This window comes from Chrysemys picta, chromosome 8 (genome assembly GCF_011386835.1).
Source record: "Chrysemys picta bellii isolate R12L10 chromosome 8, ASM1138683v2, whole genome shotgun sequence".
In the NCBI taxonomy this organism is placed as follows: domain Eukaryota; kingdom Metazoa; phylum Chordata; order Testudines; family Emydidae; genus Chrysemys; species Chrysemys picta.
This window is the reverse complement of record NC_088798.1, coordinates 4,146,832-4,159,153: the sequence shown is the minus strand read 5'-3', so window position 1 is coordinate 4,159,153 and position 12,322 is coordinate 4,146,832. Positions and strand designations below refer to the sequence as shown.

Below are 12,322 nucleotides of genomic sequence, written 5' to 3'. Positions count from 1 at the left end.
AAAACCCTCCGAGTTTAAGAAGGGTAGAGAAAGTAGCAATTAAAAATACAATATAACAAATGGAAAATGAGGAAGTTGATAGCAGAGAGTACAAATCTGCATTTAGAAAATGTAGACAACTGATAAAGAAAACTAAAAGGTTTTGAAAAAAAAAAATCTATGGCCAGTAGGATTGAAAAAAATAGGAAGAAATTCTTTAAGTGTATCAGGAACAAAAGAAATCCTACAAATGGTAAAGGTCCAATACTAGATAAAGGATGGTAAAAAGGCAGACGTAGTCAATACAAATTTTTGTTCTGTATTTGGAAAGAAGCAACATGAAATATTCATATCTTATGGTGATAAAGAAATATTTTCTATTCCATCAGTAGCTAGGGAAGATATTATACAGCAACTATTAAAGATGCAATTTTTAAATTGGCAGGACCAGATAACTTGCATCTAAAAGTATTAAAACAATTAACTGTGGAGTTGTCTGAACCATTAACACTGATTTTTTTTAAAATGTGGAACACTGGAGGAAGTTCCAGAAGACTGGAAAAAGGCATGTACATGTAAATCCAAAACACCAGAAAATTTTTCTTTTACAGCTTGAAAAAGTTAGGTATTGCTTCCCTGAAGCAACGGTTGTGCTCATAAAGGCTCAGTAACTGACTAATGACTATTAAAAATGTCTCTGCCTACAGATATATAATATATGATGTAAGAAGTCATATTATGTGTAGTCTCTCCCAATTCCTTCAATAACCTATGCCTTCTATAGAACATTTTGCCCTAAGATGTACAGTCACTTGTCAATGGAAGTGCTCAGCTGCCATTAAAAATGAGAATCACAAATGCATGAGAGGAGAACAGACCTTCTTCCTTGCCTACTGCTGATCACATCTTTGTGTGTGGGGGTGGGGGCATAGGAGGGGGTTCACAAAGATAAAGTACAGTAGAACCTGGATAAGTGTGTTCCGGTTAACATGATCTTTCATTTATTCATAACATCCTGATTTCTTTCACTGAATTTTTGCATTATTCTACTGAAGCCTCACTGGAACTCATCCATTATCCCTTTCACCTCATTCTTAATTGCATAAAAGAACAGATTTGCTAACAGTTGTGAGTGAAATGCCTGTTATACTTTTTCATACAGTACAAAATTATTTTCAAATCGAAGACTCTTCTAGGAGATCGGACAGAATTTTACTTTCTCCCAAACACTTGTGTTTTTGTCCTGATGCAAAATTGAAATACCGCCCAAACTAAGTCAAACTGAGATTTGATTCTTGTATTTCCACTCCCTTTAGAAGTGCCAAACTGAGGCCATTTAACACTGTGCTAAATTAGACTTATATAGGCTTAAAGAATGGACCAGAATATTACCAAAAGCTTCGCACTTTGAGACCTTCTTTATCCTTTCCATCACAGAGGAGACATTGATGTACAATATTTTATTCATTTGGCCAAGGACATGTGTGTTGTAAACCTATCACAGCTATGACTTTAATAAATAATAATACTGAGAACATAAGTACATGTTCTAAATTTCACATTTTTAAGCAACAGCAAAAGCACATGTTCTCTCCTAGTATCAAACAACTATTTTTCTTCGTTCCATACACACCTGTTCCCAATCAACATACACTAAGTCAATAGAAGAAATCTTTCCTGAATGCCCCCTTCTGGCCTTCAAACAAGCCTCCAACCTCTTCATCAGAAGCAAGCTCCCCACAGACCAGGACACACCAACTCAAAGCAGCACCAGACCCTGCCAGAACAAGAGATGCAAAATCTGTAGACATATCTCCCCTGCTATGATGATCAACGCCCCCCACAACACACCTTTCAAGATCCATGGATCCTACACATGCCTATCACAACATGTGGCATATCTCATCAAATGAACTAAATGCTCCAACAACAATTATATGGGTGAAAATGAGACGATCACGATGCTGTTAATGAACTTGCACAGAACACATTTCACAAAGTGATCACTCCATATCTGACCTCTCAGTCCTCCTCAAAGGAAACCTGCAAAACACCTTCAAAAGATGAGCCTGGGAGCTTCAATTCATAACTTTGCTAGACACTAAAAAGCACAAATTGAATAGACACATAGCTGTAGTAATCCATAAATCCAATCTATAACCCTAACACCCCACAAAGCTGTGCCCCTTCCCTCCTTTTCCCCTATGACTGGAGAGGTGTTAACTGCCCACTTCACCTTGAATGGTCCCTTGAGATGTGTTAATTACTTATTGTTTAGCTGAATACATTTCCCAGACCTCAAGAACTCTGTATAAGATTGAAACTTGTCTCTCTCACCAACAGAAGTTGGTCCAATAAAAGATATTACCTCACTCACTCTCTCTCTCTAAGGCCTTGTCTAGAGTAGGAAATTAAGGTGGTATAACTATGCTGCTCAGGGGTGTGAAAAATCCATACCCTCTGAGCAACGCAGTTAAACTATGCTAATCCCAGCATAGACAGCGCTACCACCTCTTGGGGAAGTGGCGTACCTATGCTAATAGGAGAACCCCTCCCACTGACATAAGCAGTAGTTTCACTGAAGTGCTGCAGCAACTTAGGGGTTGTCTTAGAAGGTTTAGAGCTCTCTCCCAGCGCTCGTGCGTGACCACACTCACACTTCAAAGTGCTGCTGCGGCAGCACTTTGAAGTTTCTAGTGTAGACGTAGCCTCAAGTGTAGACAAGCCTTAAGTCAATAAAACACAGCTATTTTGGTTTATGAGGGTCCACAGAAGGGTTTGCACTAGTTCAATTAAATCAGATTAAATTCACACCGTAGATTAAAGCAGAGCAACTTTTTTGTGAGGACAAACTCAAATATAATTAGATTCAGGCTTAAACTAACCTGAAACAAGTCACTCAAAAATAAAAATACATGTGTCCACACAGCCTTTTGCACTGATTTTAAAAAACATTTTAAATTAAACATGCACAAATTTTGAGTGTGAATTAAGGATAAATCAAACCAGAAGCGCCTGGATATCAAAGAACTTTTAAAATGTAATGAAATTCAAATATGTCAGAATTGATTTGCTTTACCTTCCCCATAATACTTTTTAAATGGGTAATTTATCAGTACAGTTGATTACCGAATAAGGACCCAAATGACCTTTTAACCAAGAAATTCTGATAATTTCATGTTTAATCTTTTCAATCATAATTATTTACATGCATAAACATATACACTCTCTCTTATATAATACTGCCTTTCGCAGGTGAAACTGATTTATGTTTATCATCTTCTTTTCCAAAGAGACAAGTACATATACATTTGCAGTTTGTTCTTCACATTCCCTACCCCTTTGGGAATATGCTCAAGAAAAAAAATATTCAGCTACTATGACTGAACGAACAGATGGTTTGCTTTTAAGGTATCATCGGCTGTTCTGGGAATTGTATCAGCAGGACAAGAGAGTTCATCTAAACATACTGTAACAAGGAAAGGGAGTAGCTCTTCAGAGCATTTCAGAGGAAAGCCTGAATGGGAAGGAAGCCCTCAGTAACATTTTGGGTATGTATCAGAAGGCACGATAGTAAAGGAGTCTGCAATATGATTAATTACCAACAGTACCTCAGGCTTGGCAGAAAACCAAGGGGAAATACAGGATGGAAAAGCACAGGGTTAAGAACATACAAGTTGTTGCAAGCCTAAAGAATTGCACAGCATGTTATAATATGTTCTTTTATTAATTGAAATATCAGAAGAAACTGCTGACAAGTTTCTATTAATGTTTGCCTACGTTTGATATGGCAGAAGTTTCTCTTCCTTCATGATATAGAAATGCTATTAGAATTTAAAAAGGAACAACTTTCTTGAAGAAAATGTTCTGAACATGACATTTTGAAAGAGGAACAAAGTTTAGTTTTATGTTTATTGAAATGAATAAAATTGCAGCTGTGTTCTCAAAGGATACAAAGGCCATGATTCTGAGAACACTCACACACAAGTAACTGCTAAATACTGAAGCCCTGATCCAGCAAACCCTTAGGTATGTATTTAACTTTACTCATGTGAGTAATCTGTTGTATTAATTTTGATGGAATATATGGGACAAAGAGTCAAAGGCATTCACATGATCCTGTCACTGTCCAACATTAAACAGCTTTAAACAAAGTTAGGGTTTGGTATACAGAGACCTCTGTCTGCTTAGTACCACGGCAAACACACTATTAAAATCCTTGTAGCCTTTTATTAAAGATATAGAAAAGAATGAAAAACAGTTAAAACATTTTAAATTTAAATTATTAAGTTAGACTTTCATTTTAACAACATCCCTTGATCCTTTTCCCTTGGCTATAGTGTCTTTAGAAACAAAAAATCCCCTGTCTGACAGTCTGTTAGATGCTATTAAACATGGTAATAGCTGTCCTTTTGGGGGGGAAAGCACAAAGTTAGCTGACCTGTTATTACTGTTGTTAAAGTCTGACCCCATTTCCTAGAAGACCAAACAAGACACTCACAAGAAGGGAGAGTAAATAACAGCAAAGGGAGAAAATGCAGCTTCTGTCTCTGATGTTGACTCTCACTTGGCAACCTCACTGCTGGACACCTCTGAGGGTTAGGACAAACAAGGCACAATGACATCACACTGAATCCTAGGAGATGGTGGGGTGGCATCCATGATGGTGAAGCTCCTTCCCCTTTCAGTCAGCACTCACTTCCACCTATCCACATTTTCCCAAAATTTCCCCATCCCCTCATTATTTTGTTCATCACTTAGGTCTAATTTCCAACACACCAATTTTGGTACCTTAATTTCCACTCCCATACTTCTTCAAATTACCAGTCATGATTTTAACACAATCCTTGAATCATATCAGGAGGCCTTTTTGTTTGGACTAATTCAGTCTCTGTTGCCCTTTTGCACCTTTTCCCTTCAACATTTATTGTTATAGGTTCCTGTAACACTTTATAAACCTCCTCACAGGTTTTACAGTTGAGCTCACAATCAGAGAAAATTTGCAGGCCTAATTATCACAACAGATCCCACTGGGGGAGGGGGGGGGGGGAGGAGGAGAGAGAGAGAGAGAGAGAGAGAGCAGGCCTGCAGATTTGTCACAGCACCTTTTAATCAAAAAAGCACAAAGCTGTCTTGGTAAATTTAGTAAAAATCACAAGTTTAGTGACTGCTCTGTGATTTTTGATGAAAAATCCCTGACAAATGAGGGGGCACCAACCACTCGCAGCTGCACCCTCCAACCTGGCACCCCTACTCTACTCTGGGCCACAGAAGGAGAGGGCTGGCTGGAGACCGAGCTCATCTCGCACTCACCCTGGTCATGGGCAGCTTCTGTGCCACTAGGCTGGGCTTGGGGATTGACAGCCAACCCACTCCACATGATCTTGGGCACAGGCGGGACACCTGTACCACCAGGGATAGGCCCAGGGGTTAAGAGTGAGCCCATCTGCACTCATCTTCATCACAAGCATCACAGGCTCCTGTGTCCTGAAAGGCAGGGCCACACTGCCTGCTCTGGGCATTGGGATCTGGCACATGGGGTCGCAGCGCTGCTCATATTTGGCCCTGCTGCCCCTCCATCATGAGAGAGAGAGAGAACAGGGCAGCTGGGCCAAATTTGAGTGACCCACATCAGAGTGAATGTGGGGCAGGCTTGATCTCCAACATCCGCCTCCCCCCATCACCATGCCAATGACCTACCTAGAACCTTCCTGCAGGAAGTCACGGACAAACAGAAAAAACATGGTATCCATGACTCTTTCCACATCATGACAAACCTGCAGCCCTATGAATGATACATGAAACGTATATATGGAAGCCAGTGGGGGATACTCACCTGAGTACAATTATCTATGTGTTTATAGGATCAAGGCCTTAGTGAGAATCACAATATAAAAATTATGTCACTTGAGGTAGCCAATGTATTATAATCCACACAACACAAATTCAAGCTTCCCTTCCTCCTCCCATAAGAAATTACTCTAAAAGTCTGGCAAGACTCCAACAGAAAGGAAAAAGATGATGTTCCAAGCAAAATCTGTAAGCGAGGACCTGTCTGTCCTCGCTTTGCTTACAGACAACCCCCCAACCTAAAGCAAATATTCACCAGCAACCACACAACACTGACCCAAGAACATATCCTTGTAACAAAGCCCGATGCCAACTCTGTCCACATATCTATTCAAGTGACGACATCATAGGACCTAATCACATCAGCCATACCATCAGGGGCTCGTTCACCTGCCATCTACCAATGTGATATATGCCATCATGTGCCAGCAATGCCCCTCTGCCATGTACATTGGCCAAACCGGACAGTCTCTATGCAAAAGAATTAATGGACACAAATCTGACATCAGGAATCATAATACTCAAAAACCAGTGGGAGAACACTTTAACCTGTCTGGCCATTCAATGACAGATCTGCGGGTGGCTATCTTACAACAGAAAAACTTCAAAAACAGACTCCAAGGAGAGACTGCTGAGCTGGAATTGATATGCAAACTAGATACAATCAACTCAGGATTGAATAAGGACTGGGAATGGCTGAGCCATTACAAACATTGAATCTATCTCCCCTTGTAAGTATTCTCACACTTACTATCAAACTGTCTGTACTGGGCTATCTTGATTTTCACTTCAAAAGTTTTTTTCTCTTACTTAATTGGCCTCTCAGAGTTGGTAAGACAACTCCCACCTGTTCATGTCTGTATGTATACTGATCTTTTAACCAATACTCACTCTCTTTTCTGTTTAAATAAATTTTAGTTTAGTTAATAACATTTGGCTGTAAGTGTGTATTTGGGTAAGATCTGAAATATTAATTAACTTGGGAGGTAATGTGTCCAATTCTTTGGGATTGGTAGAACTTTCTTATATGATGAATAAGATTTTCAGTAATCAACATATTTGACATGGGTGTCTGGGTAGAAGCCCAAGGCTGGGTTGCTATAAGGGAACTGTGTTTTGGCTTCTGTGCAACCAAGAAGTATTGTAGAAGTTGTTTTTCAGTGGCTTAGTAAACCTAAGTATTAGAATAACCACCAGCTTTGGGGATTGTCTGCACCATTCTTTGGAGTTTGCCCTAATTGACTAACCTCAGTGTGGCTCCCCTGGGACTCCAGTCACAAACACTAAATGCGAAAAAAAACAAATAATACCTTTATATTTTCCACGCAAACATACTGCAAATGATTTCTCTGAATGTAAATCATATACATTTTGAGCTTTTACTGAACACTAATGGAAAGAAACAACAGTAATGTCCTAATAAGTGTGAGAGACATTCTCTAAAACACTGAGCAAGCTTCAGAATACAAAAGTTCAGAAAAAAGTGCAGGTAAGTAAACAATTTAAACAGTAATACTGTTTCCAACTTTCATCCATTTGTGATATTAATCTGTAAAAATTGTATCAGAATTAAATTTTCTATAAAGAGTCTGGTTTTGCAAGAGGCAACATTTCTAATAATTAAGTCAACATGTAAGATAATTTTGCTGAAATTTAAACTATAAAAGACAACAGGTACCTATGAAATGTTGTTCCAGGCAATAGATCTGCTCTAGATCTGAGAGGCAATCAGACAGAGAGAGATGCATTTAGGATGAAAAACGACACTTCAGTCACCCATTGATGAAGGCCTTTACAGAGTTGACTTTTAGCAATACACCTCTACCCCGATATAACACGAATTCACATACAGAGCAGTAACCCGGGGGCTCCGGCAGCGGGGCTCTGGTGGTGCTTTAAAGGGCTAGGAGCTCTGGCTGCTGTGGGGAGCCCCAGACCCTTTAAATCAGTCGGAGCCCTGCCGCCACTACCCAGGGACTCCAGCAGCGGGGCTCGGGTGGCGATTTAAAGGGCCCGAGGCTCCCCGCCACTGGAGCCCCGGGCTCTTTAAATCACCGCTGAAGCCCTGCCGCCCCTACCCCGGTAGGGATTTTTGGCTCCTGAGGACCGCGTTATATCGGGGTAGAGGTGTACAAAAATCAGTGGTATTAGTATCTCTTTGACCTTCTTTGCATGAAACCCACTTTAGAATAAAGACAAAACTTATAAATGAGCTCTCTATATAGTTTTTGAACTTCATTGGCAAAGCACTTTGCTGACATATCAACTGTGAAAACTATGCAACACCTACTGTGGAAGGTCTACTCAGAGACCCTAACATAGTGGTTTAGTCAGGGTTAGCAATATACCAAGAAGTGAGAGAGAGAGAGAGTGTGTAAAAAACATCAGAAATTATTATTGGAACTCAGTCTTGCTTTTCTCCCACACAATTTTTGAAGCTATTTATGCTTCTGCTCTGCAGAACAGGTTATGAGCAATACCATTTTGATAAGAAAAATATTACTTCCCAATACTGAGACAAACTCTGCAGTTTGTCTATTTAGCATTAGGGCTGCCACCCCCTACCAGTTCACACACATAGATGTGCTTAACTTAAAATCCAAAGAAAAATATGAGTTAAAGATTGAGTCCATTAACTAACAAATTTAAGTCTCTCCTACGACAAATGCTACCGCAGATTTTAATGGAAGCTTGAAGTTCAAGGTTATACTTTCCTCTTTAAGCTAACTAAGCACTAAAAGTCAAAATAATTTGTAACACTGGCTTTTTCAGCTTCTATTACTGCCACACTGTACTAATACCTTGAATACTGATGAAGCTTATATTTATATACTTGTATCTAGTAACCCAATATTTTGTGGGTACACACCCTGGTCATGCACTATCTAATGAAAAAGTAAGGAATAATAAATCTGTAATAAAACATTCTGCAATAAAATAATTAACAGTAGGTCTATACAATATAATCTTTGCAGGGTGTGCTGTTACAAAACCCCATTAACAAAACCTACATACCAAAACATATTTCCGCTACATCAGCTGTGATCCTTAAAAAAACCAAAACAATATTAATCAAACAGCTCAGAAAAATATTGTAAGATTTACTTGCAAAATCCTCAAATTACCTTTTGGATCGTCTCAGCATGCTGGTGGCAGGTAGAGAGAAATTGGACAGCACTGTCCAGAAGGAGTCAGACATGATCTTTAAAAGCTTTCATTGCTGGGAAAATACAGCACAATCAAGCTACTAGCAATAAATAAGAAACCAAATAAATACCAGTGACAGAGCCAATGCAAATTCCCTGTAGACCTTGCAAGCTGTTCCATTAACGTGAGACAGACAGGCAGGCAGGCGTATTGCTGCTGCTTTCAGTGACTGTTTTCTATTGATTCCATCCATGCCTGCCTCTTTCTCTTTACTGAAGGTGGCAGTAAAAAAATGAGATGTTTATTCCCTTCTTAATAAAACACGACTTTAAAATCTGGAGTCTGCTTTATACATGAAACAAATTATTTGTACCCAGATCTCCTCATATTCATCCAATTACAGTCAAAGTAATGCAAGCAAAACCATAATTGGGGCTGTATTCTTGTTCTTGAATAACAAGATACAGTGTGTTTAAGCTGTCTATGCGCAGAGTGCAGTTTCTTGCCTAACCTGTTTTTAATTTATATGTTTTTAATCTTAAAGTCATAAATGAGGCACAGGGTTGTTGTTGTTCAAAAGCACAGTTCATAATTTGCATTTGGTTGCAATAGAAAGTGAATGGTATGTAAACAGAGTAGTTTCATTTCATTTCTTGTTTTCATGAGGAAATGTGTATTTTTTTCTTTGATGATACTAGTAAGTCATTAATAAATAAAAACTCCTGGACCATATGACCTGGTGCCTAACATTGCTTGATTAACAATTTTGTACAGTCAAAATTTAGCCAATGAATCATGTGTACAGCACTTTAGCGGTTTCTTAGCCCACTCTGTCAAATCAGCCACCAGTTTCTCCCAAAACACCACTACAAGCTTCTTATCTTGATTTTGTATTTTCCAGGGGTTAAAAAAAAACCCTGATACTGTAATATTTTTTAAATTCTGCTATGTGATTTGTATTCATTTTAGGAGTTTCTGTTGTAGATTTGTCATCACATCTTGAAGCTAATGATGTCTCATATACTCCAGTTGTTTCTGATTGACTCTTCACATTCATTAAAAAAATGACAACAGCTGGCACTTCCCATTCCTTTAATCCACCCCACATGCTTTAAAAAGGGTACCTAAGTATCGGGGGGGGGGGGGGGAGAGAATCCCAGAACATAACAACAATATACCCCTCTTTTGCTTTGCATGCAATCATGCAGAAAAATTGCAAGATTATCAATACATTCCACAAAATAACATTAAATTTTTTTAAAAAATGTATATATTTGCCAAGTATCTTAAGAACATGAGAACTACCATACTGGGTCAGACCAAAGGTCCATCTTGCCTAGTATCCTTCTTCTGACCGTGGCCAATGCCAGGTGCCCCAGAGGGAATGAACAGAACAGGTAATCATCAAGTGATCCATCCCCTTTTGCCCATTCCCAGTTTCTGGCAAACAGAGGCTAGGAACACCATCCCTGCACAGTAGAAATGATTCAGTGATGATTTGGCCTGATTCAGGAGAAATACATTATACATCCATACTCCATGCTCCAAAAAGGATTCTGTGATTCTGCATGCTGCAGCAGCCAAATTTAGGGCTTTTACACTTTTGTATCACAAAAATAAGCTTCAAAGAACTCCGAGTTTGCTATCACAAAGGGAAGTTAGAACATAACCTAAATTTTACTCAACGCATGTGTGAATATGTGCTCTTGAACACACTAATTCTAGTATTCTCGTTAAGAACATATACTGATCAACTTCAAATATCAATCCACATGCATAAATCACAGAATCATAGACATGTAGGGATGGACAGGACCTCAGGAAGGCATCAAGTCCAGCCCCCTACACTGTGGCAGGACCATATAAAACTAGACCATCCCTGACGAGTGTTTGTACCTCCTGTTTTTAAAAACTTTCGATTATGGGGCTTTCACAATCTCCTGTGGAAGCCTGCTCCAGAGCTTAACTATCCTTATATTTAAAAAAAATTTCCTACTATCTATTCTAAATCTCCCTTGTTGCAGATTAAGCCTTGATTACTTCTTGTCCTATCTTCAGTGGCATGGAGAACAACTGATTATAGTCCTCCTTCTAACAGCCCTTAACATATCTAAAGACTTATCAGGTCCCCTTTTAATCTTTTCTCAAGACTAAACATGCCCAGTTTTTTAAACTTTCCTCACAGGTCAGATTTTCTAACCCCGTTGATCATTTTTGTTGATTGCCTCTGGACTCTCTCCAATTTGTCTACATCTTTCCTAAAGTATGGCACCCAGAACTGGACACTATTCCAGCTGAGGGCTCACCAGTGCCAAGTAGAGTGGGACAATTACCTCCCATGTCTTATATACGACTCTTCTGTAAATACACCCCATAATCATATTAGTCTTTTTGCACAGCTGCATCACATTGTTGAGTTATACCTGTCAACTTCAAATACCAGTCCACGTGTATAAATCATTTTACAAAAATTGATAGTTATATACCTTTTCTATTAATTTACACTAACAGCATTATTCTCACGGAAGAGCAAATGTACGTCTTTTCTTTACTGTCAACTGATTAGCACATTAACTGATATTTCCCAATGAACAATAACCTTTACATTCATTATCTATTTTCTTTTAAAGTAACAGTATTGATACAGTACAACAAAAACAACGCCTTGAGTGTCCATAGCTAGCAAGCTAAGCTACCGAAGGCGTAAAACTAATATCCATAGCTAACAGAATGTTAGGAACCATTAGGAAAGGGATAAGCAAGACAGGAAATTTCATAATGACACCATATAAATCGACAGTAAGCCCACACCTGGAATACTGCATGGAGTTCTGGTCACCCCATATCAAAAAAGATATATTAGAATTTTAAAAGGTGCAGAGAATAGCAACAAAAATTATTAGAGGTTTGGAACAGCTTCAGTATGCAGAGAGATTTAAAAGACAGGGAGTGATCAACTTGGAAAACAGACAGTTAAGGGGCAATATGATAGAGGTCAATAAAATGGTGTGCAGAAAGTGAATAAGGAAGTGTTAATTACCCCTTCACATAACACAAGCACCAGGAACAGATTTAAAACCAACATAAGGAAGTACTTCTTCACATAATGTACATGCAGCCTGTGGAATTCATTGTCAGGGGATGTTGTGAAGGCCACAATTATAACTGAGTTCAAAAAAGAATGAGATAATTTCATGGCGAATGGGTCCATCAATGGCTATTAGCCAAGATGGTCAGGAACCCAACCTCATATTCTGAGTTTCCGTAAGCCTGCACTGCCAGATGCTGGGACTGAACAGGATGGATCACTAGACAATTGTCCTGTTCTGTTCATTCCATCAAACAT

The 12,322-nt window shown here is 39.0% G+C and overlaps 1 protein-coding gene across 14 annotated transcripts in view; it reads right to left on the bottom strand.

The window, feature by feature from the left end:
* MAST2 (microtubule associated serine/threonine kinase 2) overlaps nucleotides 1–12,322 on the bottom strand; it is a 325,477-nt gene that overhangs the window by 114,943 nt on the left and 198,212 nt on the right. The window lies entirely within an intron of this gene.